The sequence below is a fragment of the Castanea sativa genome, chromosome 4, assembly GCF_040712315.1.
Source record: "Castanea sativa cultivar Marrone di Chiusa Pesio chromosome 4, ASM4071231v1".
Taxonomy (NCBI): Eukaryota; Viridiplantae; Streptophyta; class Magnoliopsida; order Fagales; family Fagaceae; genus Castanea; species Castanea sativa.
In genome coordinates, this window is record NC_134016.1 from 11792753 (window position 1) to 11805974 (window position 13222).

The following is a 13222-nucleotide window of genomic DNA, read 5'->3' on the forward strand; positions in this document are numbered from 1 at the left end:
TTGCTTCCTTTCGCTCATTTGCACGTTGATGTCACGGGTGGTCGATCGTTCCCCATATCGATGAGAGGGTATTGACAGTGTTCGTTATACATAAATATATTGTTTATGCACATATGCATTTATGTTAAGAGAGAGAGAGAGAATGTTTTCCAAATCTAAAAGTGCTTCATAAGATGCCTTTCGTAACATACAAATAAACACGTTACAAAATGAAAAGCAAGTTTTATTTTTTTGTATTGTTTAGCGGCACGATAATCTAAGTCACTGTGATGAATATAAATGCTCATGCAATGATGGAAACTATGTAAAACATACATTCGAAATTTCTCTAAATTTGTTTCTCTTGTTAAATGCTGACCAATTGGCCATTAATAACTTCATTTCTATAACAAATATGAAATTTGGATAAAACGTTACAAGTTATCAAGTTTTGAGAGATGAGGAAACAAAACTAGAATTAAAGAGGAATGGAAAGTGGTAAAGACGGTCTATAGTTTGCATTTCAATGTCTTGTCCATTGATTCACTTCACTCCTACTTTGAAAAATATCTTATGTTTAAGTTAGATTCAGAATGATAATTAAGGATTTAACTCTTAGCTCTTATATAAAATTGAATGATTTGACACCTTTGAGATAAAATCACTTTTTAATCTATAAATTGATTGGTACTCAAAAAATATATATATATATTTTTTTAAATAAGTGTGTATAATAATAATGACTTTTTAGAAGTATGAGTAATTTTATGTTAAAAAGTTTACAATTTGAGTAATGCCTTTTAGCTAGGGTCACAAAATTTAAAAATTATTGCTATGTTAATGCGCTTTTCTTTTTCTTTTTTTTCAAAAGAACCATGTATATTCATACATGTCCCATAATTTTCAAGTTGATGCTTGAAAATAGATAAACATATAATCACAATATGTTACATCCAAGAACCTATTTTTAAAGATTTTGAAAGAAAATTTATTGTTAATAGAAAATTGTTATTTGAGTATATAGAGTTCAAATCATCCTACTAAACATATTTATGAAAAGACAAAGGATATAATCAAACTTATTTGCAGGAGATACTGCTTAAAATCTTTTGTTTATGTAGAGGAGAACTTATGAAAAATAAAGTTCTTTCAGTTTATGATAAGACATTTTATTTTAAGCCAATAAAAAAACTTGACTTAATCATTTAAAAATCTATGACTTCGAATTGAACTATAAATGTATTAATTCAATGCTTAAACCAGAAAAATGTTATATTAGTAAACCATTCACCCAAACAAAGTTATTTTTTTTATTGTAAAGTTGTTTAAATTTTCCATATGCAATAGAAAAATACAGATGGTAAGTTGAGTGTGTTGATTCCAAGTCTCAATCAGGCCACCACTAAATGATGACTCTAGTCTCTTTGTGTGCGCTCTCACTCTCATGTGTGTGAGTGTTCACCCTTATTTGTTTGCACTACTTGTGCTTACTTGGGGGCCAGTGACCATGTGTTGGAGAAGAAATAAACTGAATGAAGTCATTGAAGTGGCCTACAAGCATTGAGATTTCTAAGATGTGATTAGTCACTATGATTTGATTGGTCTTAACTCTTAACCTATGGTCAAGTTTTAAGGATGCTGAAATCCTTTTACCTAGGCTAAGTCAAATCGTATCTTGAATAAGAAATAGAAGTTCGAGGCTTCTGTTACTTGTGGAAAAGGTGTTAAATACCTTATGATTCTTAAAAAATGACAGTATCTTATTAACTATCCCTTGTAATGCTATGCTGCGCAATATAAACAAGCACAATTTATATATTAAATTGTGAGCGGCATATATCTGATACTATTGGTTTTTTTTTTTTTTTCAAAGAAAGGATGATGTCTTTGAAGTTTGAACCTATGTTGGAGCTGCCTTGTAATAAGTGTGATCTTCATCATTGATCTATATATGGCATGAGTTTCTTGTTCTATTTTTATTCGATATCATTGCAAAATACGAAAAAAGAATCAATGACTCAAGAGGCATCAAAACAGCTGTATCTCAAGGATGCTGACTTGGCTATCACAAAGAAATGGTGGAAAGGATCGAACCATGAATACAAGGAACTAGCAAGAACAACAAATAATTCTTCAAACATGGCTTATATTGTCGAAATTGTATGATCCATATGAATGTGACCAATTGTCAAGATCCAAGTCCATATCTTTGTGGACCAAACACTAACTTGTGAAACAAATACAAAACTATTCCATAAACCAAGGTAAAAGGACTTCCATAAACATATCTCAAATAATAATATACTGTGGTCTTGTGGTTTTGTAGTCTACAGACTCTAATAGCGTGGCGTCAGAGATACGCCAAATGGATGGAGTAGTGGTTAAATATAGATAAACATAGTGGGCTTAAAGCCCAATGGGCTTATACATACACTAAACCCCTAACCGGCTTGTCCTCATTGTTTTTATTTTTAATTTTTGATGTAAGATTGAAAACTCTATTTTTGTCTAATCTAAGTGTATATACGGTGTGAAGCTTCCTCTTGAATATTTGAATCTCAACCCTTACCTCCCATACCTTACAAACACTTAATACCTGAGGAGTGACCATCACACTAAGGGTGCGCGGTGGTACTTGTCCTCATTGTTAGCAGCTTAGAGAATGGTATTGCTATTATTTCTAAGGTCACACTAAAGAGGAGGAGCAAAGGAAATAAATGGTGTTACTTTTTTTATCCACCTCCTGGAGATATAAGGGACCATGTATCTAAGCTTCCTTAGAGGCTCCACAGACAACCAAGCATCATTCTAAAAGCTAACATTAGTACATTACTAACCCCCCTACCCAAAACCCACCGAGTGCCCTCGTTATAAACATCAGCATCTTCTCTTAAGGCTTTCCAATTGCAAGAACAAGGTAATCTGTCAGGATTGAAGGAGGCCAGCCTACTAGGGGAGCAGTATTTCTTTTATCCAAGATTCTGGCCTAAACAGAGTCTCTCTTGGTGTTGAACCTCCAATTTAGCTTACCCAGAAGAGCTAGATTTTTATACTTGGCCGAAGCCACCATCCTTTTAGTGTTACTTTTCCCCACCTGACCCAATGCATTCTCTTAGAATCATCAGAGGATCCCATAGAAAGTTCCTATTAACAATTTAACACGATTAATCTTTTTAAGTGAATTAAAAGGTAGTGCAACAAATTGCATAATATACTAAGGATTAGCTGAGTAAGTGGGTTGGATTAAGACAGCTCTACCAGCAGGGCCGGCCCTAGGCTTAGGCCACTTAGGCAATCGCTTCGGACCCCTTACTAGAGAAAGACTCCTAAATTTTGGGACAAAAATTAAGATATATATTTTTTAAAATATTTTTTGTTGAGATATATGAAAAAAAATTAGTTTTACATTTTTCTTCTACTTTTAAGAAATACCAAAGAATTGAGTAATGCTAGAGATATTACAATTTTAAATACATAGGGCTTACAAATATGATTCACCAATTACAAGAAATAATTGTGATAGGAAAATACTATAAATACTATAAATTTTACTTTAAAACCTTTATACAAATTGATGTGACAATTAATATGACTTGTAGACGTCAACAACCTATTAAATGCATTTTTAAATTGCTTAGTGATACATCTTTATAAGCACCATGTTATAAAGTTTATAATATCCCTAACATCATTCATTCAAATACTTGTTTATTATCTTCTTGAAATGTCATTAATCACATTCATTGCTACAACATTTATATGTTTTTTTTAGTAAAATTTATTATAGTTTTAACATTTCTTCAAAAAAAAAAAAAACATATTACAAGATAAAAAGAATGCATTTTTGTTATATAAGAATTATGATATTGAAAACTAGTTAAATATTATTTAATTAATAATAAAAAGGCTTCATTTAAATATATCGCCTTAGGCCTCAAAGTTTGTTGGGCCACCCCTATCCACCAGCCAAGGATATAAGCCTAGCTTTTCACCCTGCTAACCAGCATGCCTTAGAGGAAATCCTAAAAATTGATAAAAAAAATATTTTTAATATTTTTACATTTTAGAACTTTTCTAAGAAGTTACATCTAATGTTTCAGCATTTAGGATAAAAAATTGATTAATAGGTTCTGAATTTTGAAGATTTATATTATAATTTTTGTTAAAAAAAACGTGTGAATAATGAAGTGCAAATTACTATTTAAGTGCAATTAGATCAAATCAAACAATTAAACAAATATTTGTCCTTCTACTATTATCCCATATAAAATAGATAATCTAATATTCTAATATAAACCACATTATTATATATTATTATTATTTGTAGTGTACTATGTAAAGAACATTAAGTATCCGTTTGGATACTAAGTTTAGTGTCCAGTGTCTGCGTTTTTTTTTTTTTTTTGAAAAGCGCATTTCAGCATTTTCATTGGGTCTTGTGCACTGTTCACGGGACCTACAAACCTCTTTTTTCAGCAACTTTTTCATTAAAAATGAGTCCCACAGTACTATTCACACATTTAAAAATTATTTTACTATAGTGTTTTCAGTTTTCACAGATATCCAAACAGACCCTAAATCAACGGAACAAAACTAATATATCTTATTATAAAAAAAATAAAGAAAGATAAAAATATTATATGTGAAATGTTGTACAGCTGTACAACACTTCATTACCTAGTCTAGAAGTTTACTAGTCGGTCAAAGTGAATTGCTTCACAACAGTGTTGAGCAGTTATTAACAAATATATAGCAGTAGTGTTGAGCAAACAAACGACAGAGTGGCAAGAGAGAAAGAGGTGTACCAGTGTTGCCGCTGAGGAGTGGTGTTACAAACTCCCAGCAAGAACACTAGCGGCATGGTTAACTAGCCATGGCAAGCGGCGCAATTGGAACATTACACAGTAACCTAATTTTTTTGTTTTCCTTTTTTTTTTGGAGTTTATATATGTTGCAAATTTGGAATTTATAAAAGGTGAGTGAGGGGTTTTGGAGGAACGTGGGCTAATTATTGGGCCAGATGGTAGATTTTGTTTGTTTGTTTATTTTTAATTTTTACCAAATTTAATTTTTTGGGTTTTTTCCTTTCTGCCAAATTAAATTTTTGGGTTAAATTTTTACTGGATTAGCTTAAAATTTTGAGTAGCCCATTCTAAAATTTTAAGATATTTCCAAAAAAGAATTTTTGATTTTTTTTTCAAAATTTTGGGGGGGTGGGGGACGGTCCTCAAGTGGCTTCGCCATTGACTTTACTAATGAATCAAGTCAAACCAAAACTAGGTCAAGCTCAAGCTCAAGCTTTTGGACTATTTGGCAAGCTAAACCTTAAACATAGTTTGTAAGCTTGGTTCAAGTTCAAGCCAAGTTTGAACATTTTATATTTATTGTTGAGTTGAGCTTGAATATTCAATACTTGACAAAGCTTGACTTGTTTACAACCTGACAATTCTCCCAAGCCACAAACCCACCATTTGAATTATCTATTTCTAAATATTTACCTACAATGTTACCAATTTTAATAGCATTTTCAGCGGACTTCAATCAAATGGTAATTTGTAGACTTGGGTCCAAAATTCAGAAAGAGAGAAGTCAATATCACAAAAAGGCGTACCTGAACAGCATTCTTTGAGATCAAATGATGGCCCCCTGAAGAGCATTCTTTGAGATCAAATGATGGCCATCTGGCCCATCTCCAAGAGCCTTCTTTCGATTACCTTTGGCATTGAAAGTAGCACCATGGATGGAATCAAATGCCTTTGCTGAGATAACTTTTACTTTTTTTTGAAAAACGAAAAAATGAGTAGAGGGACGCGACCTGAGTTGATATCTTCTACTCGCTAGACCTGAGCCTGTGGGAGCAGGAGATACGGATGACCCAATGGCTTTTACTTTATATTTGTGTAAGTATGGATCTGCCATGGGAGAAAATAAGGAGAAGTACATGTGGGTGTGAAGCGGAAGATGGAAAGAACTAAGGAGGTCTGAGGAGTGGTGGAGAGAAGACACCACTAAGGTGAAGGCGTTGTAGATGAGGCAACCAGAGAGACTCTACAAAGGAGGAGAATGAATGATGCTCAGTTCAAACACACCTTATACATGCACACACACACGCGCGCGCGCGCGCACACACACACACACACATATATATATATATATATATATTCTAATATTAGACAAAGTATTCATAAATAAATATATTAGATGGATACACAACCACACACCCTTGGTGCGATGGTCACTCCACAAGTATAAGTGTTTGTGGGGTGTGAGGGGCAAGGGCCGGGGTTCAAGTCTCCAAGAGGAAGTTTCACACACATATACACTTAAATTAGACTAGAGTAGAATTCTATTAGGGTAGAGTAGAATTCTATCTTGTATAAAAAATATATATATATATATTTTTTTTATTAGATGGATACAAAGGAATCAAATTTTTTTTTTTATAAGACAAAGGTATCAATTTTGATGTATATATATTCTCCAAAAAAAACACTTTGATGTATATATATTTTCTATTAATTTTTAAAGAGAACTTATTATTTTTTAAACTTTAATGAGTATATATACAAAGTTGTCTAGTTTGTTTTAAATATATACGAAAAAAAAAAAAACTTATTATCTCTTATGAAATTTATGTTAGATGAGAATCTTTTCATATAAATTAATAAGGATGGTGAAATTCTTAAAATTTTCATTTTTAATATCAATTTACAGAATTGCCTACCTGAATGGATAAAAAAGAATGGAACCAATGAGTTTTCTACACCACAAATGATCTAAAACATTATGCATAGGATAATGCTTTCCAAATATTTAATACTTAGTCAATTGATCAATTTTTATTTTTATTTAGGAATGCTTTCCAAATATTTAATAATTATACGTAGTATTAAAAAAAAAAAATTTGAACGTGGTTCCGCCCTGACTTCAAAGGACAAAAATTGTTAGCAATAAGTCAAACCAACAATAGCCAAATAAAATTAAACTAACAAAAAAATATTATTATGCAGAACAGCAGAACAAATCAACTGCTAAAAATTGGGAGTAGAACATGATGATGCATGCGACATGTCTCAAGTCATTCTTGGAAAGTTTGAATTCGAACTAAGCCTGAATTATTCATGCATATTACAAAGACTTGGAATGAAATTCAGTGAAATTCCCAAGTTATTCTCAACAATGTTATTATGAACTGTTAGTTGCTAAAACCAGTACATATGGGTAGCAGTAGCACAGAAAAATCAGGGTGCACAAGCATTATAGAAGACGTTAACAAACCAAATCTTATAGCTCAACTCCTATTCATAACTCAAAAAAGGAAGACAATGGACATAAATCATTACCTAAAACCATCAGATGTCGATGGAACTTGAAACCTAGGTTCCTTTCAAATGGCACCTAGGATAACCTTAGCATTATTTGTGGTTATTGATTCAAGAGCAAGAGAGAGAAATTCTTAAGAGAAACCAATGAATTTTCGACTCTAAGCAAGAATTGTGCTTGTTAAAGATCGTGCTTCGGTACAATGAGAAGTATCTTCCATCAAAAGGGACAATCAAATAAGTCTCACGTTCGAGTTTGGGAACCAACCTGCTTTCCCAAAAAAGGGTATGACCAACCACTTCTCCAAAATCCCACAAAGTTTAACGGCATTTTTACTCTAACTTTAAATTGCATTAAGTATTCTAGGATATTTTACCTTCATTTGATCTAGGAATAATTTGAGCCAACCACTGTTTTTGTATCTAACTTGAGCCTGAAATTATTTTTTTGCCTACTAGTAACAATTTATCACCTAAAATTATTGTGAAAATATTATAGACATAACATTTCACTTTAATCTAGCCAATTAAAACACACAGTGACATGGTGCAAGGATGACACAATTGGCCCTGAGTGTCGAATAATTCCTCCTCAATATGTATCCCAATCCCCTTTAAGCATAATTAAAACAATCACAATAAGGTTACAGAACGTTTTTATAAATAAAAAATAAAAACATTTACATTGTTATGATTTTTGGTCATTTGTCATTTTATGATTAAATACAAAATAAACACAACAGCGAAATGTTCGAAATTTTCTAAATTTCACGCAGCCAGAGAACTTTGACTTCCATACCAACTAATAACTATTGCTTTTCTAAGCATGTATCCGTAAAATATATTCTACTCATCTTCCAGTAATATACGCAGAACAATATAAAGAGCCAGCTTCTTCCACTAATTTACGTGTTCTCTTAATTCATTGTTGCTGCTGAAAAAAAAAAGAGTAAATTGTAAATTAAACCCTGAAATTTGGGATGTTTTGATTTTACACTCTAATGTTTCAGAATTTAGATTTTATACCTTCAAAATTTAGGGGTAAAATCTAAATTCTAAAACGTCAGGGTGTAAAATCCAAACTTCATGAGGTATAATCCAAATTCTGAAACTTGAAGGTATAAAATCCAAACACTTCCAAACTTTAGAAATGTAATATGCAATTTACCCACACAAAAAAAAAAAAATGTCTTTCTCCATATCAATTTGTTGACTTGATGCTTGCCGATACATATATAGGATGTCTAGGATCTATTGCCATTCCTCTCAGCTAAAGATTGGATTGTCATCTGCAAAAAACAAATGAGACATGTGCAAACCTTGTCTTGCAAATATGATGTCGTGGATTGTCTTCTCGCCTTGTGCTTTCTTTAACAACTAGTCATAGGTCCATGTAATATAAGAGAATATATAATTATTTTGAAATGTGGGTATGTATAAATTATACTTTAAATTTTATTGTAAATAATTTGTTCTCCTTAAAAATTATACAATATTTAAAAGTAATTTCTATCTCTCTATTTTTACAAATATATAATTTTATCATTTTTTGTATTTTTTACTGAATTTTTTTTTTGAAGGGGTCCATATTCTTCTAACTATTGTTATTATGCATTATATTTTCCTAATTTCTTTTGGTACAACTAAAATTTTTTATTCTCTTAAGGAGATTATCTTGATAATAAAAACTTATCATATAATTACAATGATAATACTCAAATAATTGATAGTACTCTCAACCAAAATCTGTCTTTTCCAATTCTTAAGCAGTATATCAATGTGGACTAAAATGTACCGAAATGAACCAAAATGGACCGAAATGGACTGAATTGAATTAAACTGGACCAAATTAAAATGGATTGAATGCCAAACCCTAATTAGTAAACATAACTCCAAGATAAATATTAAACTGATGTGATCATCCCCCATTAAAACTCAACTCTCACCATTCCCATTCACTTGCAATTATAAAGTAAACGTTTTTGAGATTTTTATTTTTTATTTTTAGAGTAATGCTAGAGATACAAACTTTTTTACAAAAAATTTTACAAACTGTTGATGTGGTGAATGGTTATTGGTAAATGAAAAAGTAATGTTAATGGTAGGTTTAGATGAAAACCAATAAGAAGCTGGTCACATCAACAGTTTGTAAAAATAGTGTAAAATAATTTGTGGCTGTAGCATTACTTTTTTTTTTTTTAAGTAAATTTTGGAATATCTATCTAATTATATAAAGTGGTCATTGGATTAATGTAATGATAATGAAATATTATTGGAAATTTGTTTTCTACATTGTTTTTTAGGAGTAATTTAATGAGATTTTTTTTTAAAAGCTTCAATGTTTAATTGCTATTTTGTTGTGGTTGAATTAGTGTAGTGTAGTTTCTAAGCATTAAGTTATAAACCAATTAAGGTAACTAGTAAGTTACTGTGCGATGCACATATAATGTTGTATATTTTATATATGTAAGATTGTTTTGGAGAATGTTGTATGTGCATTATAGAATAACTAGCTTGTAACTCCATGCATATGCATTGATATACTTAAAGATATACAATAAGATGCATAATGTAATTCTTATATATATATATATAATATAATATAAATACTATTGATAGTCATTTTATATTTTGTTAACTCTCTAAAAAATTTTATAAGGATATTATTAGGTATAAAATGTAAATTTTCTATTTTTTATTATTGTGAAGCACTTTTTTTTTTACGATTCATTTATTCTAGACTCTTTGGTTTTTATACTTAATAACTCATTTGGATGAATATTTATGATGTGATCTCACATTTAATTCTATAATTAAGAAATAAAACTCTTTAAGAATAAATAATTTAGGACACATGACGCAAAATTGGAACTCTGATTTAGAATTTTAATTTGAGTTTCTCTCAGCTTCACCTATTATTATATATATAGATTATTATAGAAATTTATTAGTAATGAGTTCATCATAAAAAACAACAATTATAAATTGTATACATATATCCATTATAATTATCCAATTGAAGGAATGAGAAAAAAATTGAAGAAATATTATTGAATTAAATTTGATATAGAATGTCTTTCTCTTTCTCCTTAATTCCAAAACAAAATACATATTCCAAACACATAAAGTCAATCACATCATTTACAAAACTCTTAAATCCACAAAGACCGACCTTAATATCAAAATCGTAATTGTCATTGTCACTAAATATAAAATGCAAGACCTCATTCTTTAGTTATAGTCAATTCATATGGGTTAGGATTAGATGAAATAACAATATTAGAGTTAGGTAGGTGTCGTCGAAAGATTGAATGTAAGTGACATCGTTTTTTGTCTATGTATATTTGACATGAGATGACATGAAGAACTATGAGTAGGTATATATAAAGGATAGAAGTGCAAGAGGTGAAAATGGTGAATTAAAACGCAGAGAGTTTTGTGTGTATGTGTGAGGAATAAAAAGTCTTGAAACATTGAACCAAAAGATACAAAAAATAGTTATTTTTTAATTAGAAAAAACTTGAAATATTAAACCAAATGAAACAAAAAATCAATATTTAATTTGTCCTTACCTCTGATGTGACACTTGAGAATATTTCAATTCTCTTTACATAGAATACGCCACTTAGTAGAATCTCATACTTTCTCAAATGAGGCTTTTGCTTTTAGTTCAATTAAAATTTGGAGTTTAACCTATAATTCTTTTTATTGTTTTGGCTACTTTTAGTTCAATTAAAATTTGGAGTTTAAATTGTGATATTATTGCAACACTATGCTTTCTCACATGACGTCTCATAGTTCATATTATCACCTCTCATAGTTCATATTATCACCTATAAACCTGTTGGTTCCTAGGTGTCTCTCTTGTATTATTTATATTTTATATATCCATTAGCTATAAAAATTTCTAGAATTTTATGATACAACAACAGAAAAAATAATGTCATAATGATGCAATAATATCACAATTTAACCTCCAAATTTTAATTAAACTAAAAGTAGGCAAAAATAGATCATTACCAAGTATAGGCATCATACAAAAAAAACCAAAACTATAAATTGGCACATAATATGAAAAAATAAGCCTAAATAAATTACAATGCTACATAAGCAAAAACGTATACATAAAATCTAAATAAAATATTTAAGACGAACGTAATATTTTGAAAATTAACATACATCTCAGAAAGAAAAACAAAGATATTGTAAGAAAATTGTGGAAGTTTAATTTTTAAGTCCAATGAAAATGGAGATTTATATTGAACAAATGTGGAGACAAATAGTATTTACCCAATTCATTAAATCCGACTCTTGCAATTCTACATTAAAGTTAGTCTTATGCAAAAAATTAAAAAGTTTTTTTGATTCCTACATTCCCATGACTTTTTAGATCCATCCGCATCAATTCAAAGTATGTAAAGTTATAATGTACACAAATTCTTTGAATTTTATTAATACATTGAAATAAAAGCATTTGTCATTACTTAATAGTTTGACATAAATGCTAAATTTAGATGAGGTGGAAGCCTAAATGAAAAGAATGTTGTGGGGTATAGGAATTCCAATAAGGTAATTGCGCCACATGTCATACTCATGGCCGAGAAGGGCCCTTATCATGCCGAGTAGGCCACGCCCTCAGACAATAAGGTCACGTTAATAGCACGTCATTAGAGGAGGTCGTACTATAGAGAAAAAACTTCAGTAAAGGGGTTAGCACTGACATGACTGAAGAGATGGTGGCTGCCACCACATTTAATGCATTCCACCAAACCTCCTGTCTGCATTTATGTAGAGAAGACCCCTGAACAGTGCTACCTTGGCTACCGTGACTCACAAGGGGTTTGTGAAAGTGTCTGATGGAACAAGTACTCAAGTAGTGGCCTAAATTATCAACAAATGGACGACCAAGATCATCTAAGAGGAGCTATATAATGTAAGGACCCTCTAGGAATAGGGGGAGGAGAAAGCGAGAAAAGAAAATACTGTAGTAACAAGAATTGTAATAAGATCTGAGTCTAAGAGAAATATAAGCCAGGATCATTCTCCTCGGACGTTGCGGAGGAGGGTTTCCTTTACTTAAGAGCTTGTTCTCCTTACTTTCTTGTTATCTTTCATTCATTGTGTGTACTCTTGGACCCATTAAAGCCTAGCTTTTGAGCCTACTCTCTACAAATTCATTGCATTGGGCTCTTTGAATCTCAATCCATTCATCTTTTGGACTTGAGAACCAAAGCCCTCCCCTACAAATGTCATACAATGTGCCACTTGGCAGAACCTCATACTTTCTCACATGAGATCTTTGCTTATATATATATATATATATATATATATATATATATATATATATATATATATATATATATATATTGATGTGAATCTCAATCAACACGCTTTGAGATCCTACAAATAATATTAGAATACCTGACCAAAAAAGTTAAAATTTAGATTTTGATAGAAACCCCGACCTAACGTTTATAAATGAAAATCGTGAACCAAAGGTATAAGTAACAGATCTTGAACCAATGATTATAATTAAATCACAAATCAAAGGTATAAAATTTGAACGCCACAAGGAATAATCCCTTATAAGTTCACAATTCTTGAAGAACCAAAAGAAGGAGCAAAACCTCACGTTTTTTATGATTTTTATTCAATAATTCTCCGTTACAATGAGTGCATGCTATTTATAAGACATGACTGAAAATATTAAAAAAATACTAAATAATAGAAACCTTAATTAAAATTGATTTGGTCTAAAATTAGCAACTCCAAAATAGGAAAATAGCTAAAAAAAGTTCTAAATAATGAAAGCTTAAAATTAAGGTAGATTTGGTCTGAAATTAGCAGCTTCAGAATAGGAAAAATATCTATTAATTGGTATGGAGCTAGAAAATCAATCATCCATTAATCCACACCGTAAA